The following is a 1,375-nucleotide window of genomic DNA, read 5'->3' on the forward strand; positions in this document are numbered from 1 at the left end:
GGGGGAATACAGAGGAGATGCATGTGGACACAGCCCCTTCCAGGGAACTTACGGTCCAGGGGAACCGGTTAGCAACTCTGGAAATGTAGGGTAGACATCAAGGTTACACAGGAAGTAAGTACCAACAGCTGACCGGAGCCAGGCTCTTTTAGACAGGGAAGTTAGGGGAAAACAAGGGGGAAGGATGGAGGGATATCTGTAGTGAGAATTCAGGGTTGCCCAACAAACATGCATCAGTATATGCATATACGCATGCACGCACACACACACACACAAACACACAATCCACTTTTGTCCCTTGAAGGGATTCAGAAATGCCAGGCCAGTAGCCATAAAAATACCTAATGCCAGTGGCGGGCAAGTGCCAGGCGCCCGCTGTGGTTGTGACCTGCGGAGTGCCAGCGTGCAGGGGTCTCTGTTGGCGGGGACCTCACCATGGCACTGCAGCTCTCCCAGGAGCAAGGCATCACCCTGTGTGGGAGTGCGGAAATCGTGGCCGAGTTCTTCTCCTTTGGCATCAAGAGCATTTTATATCAGCGTGGCATATATCCATCTGAAACCTTCACTCGAGTGCAGAAATATGGACTCACCTTGCTTGTAACTCCTGATCCTGAGCTCATAAAGTATCTTAACAGTGTGGTAGAACAAGTGAAAGATTGGTTGTACAAGTGTTCTGTCCAGAGACTGGTGGTGGTCATCTCAAATATTGAAAGTGGTGAGGTCCTTGAAAGATGGCAGTTTGATATTGAGTGTGACAAGACTGCAAAAGACGACAGTGCTCCCAGAGAAAAGTCTCAGAAAGCTATCCAAGACGAAATCCGTTCAGTGATCAGACAGATCACAGCAACAGTGACATTCCTGCCCCTCTTAGAAGTTGCTTGCTCATTTGATTTGCTGATTTCTACAGGCAAAGATTTGGTTGTACCTGAAAAGTGGGAGGAGTCAGGTCCGCAGTTCATTACAAATTCTGAGGAAGTCCGTCTCCATTCCTTTACTACTACCATCCATAAAATGAATAGCATGGTGGCCTACAAAACACCTGCTAATGACTGAAGGTGAGACTAGGAAAGTAATGTAGTTATAATTATCTAATGTTGTTTTCCTGAAACTAAGTCAGCTGTGGTTGACAGGTCTTATTGCATAATTTTTGGATGGGGAAAGATAATATTGTACTTGGGTGAATGTGTATTGTTCCATTTGGGGAGTGCCTATTACCTTAGGGGATAAGACAATGAGTTTTCTGCACATAGTTCAGGAGAGACTACCAGCTTGTGTCAGCTTCAAAATATAAGTTCTTTTAAAGTGGTATTCTTTAGAAAATATTAGCTATAAAGCTTAATAGCTTGACTTACAGAGATGCTTGGATACGTAATAC

General features: G+C 45.1%; 1 pseudogene; it reads left to right on the forward strand.

The window, feature by feature from the left end:
• Positions 1-435: 435 nt before the first annotated feature.
• LOC138830402 (mitotic spindle assembly checkpoint protein MAD2A pseudogene) lies at positions 436-1,053 on the forward strand (annotated as a pseudogene).
• Positions 1,054-1,375: the final 322 nt, after the last annotated feature.

The sequence above is a fragment of the Dipodomys merriami genome, unplaced genomic scaffold (genome assembly GCF_024711535.1).
Source record: "Dipodomys merriami isolate MVZ:Mamm:240054 unplaced genomic scaffold, mDipMer1.0.p SCAF_19, whole genome shotgun sequence".
NCBI classification, from domain to species: Eukaryota; Metazoa; Chordata; class Mammalia; order Rodentia; family Heteromyidae; genus Dipodomys; species Dipodomys merriami.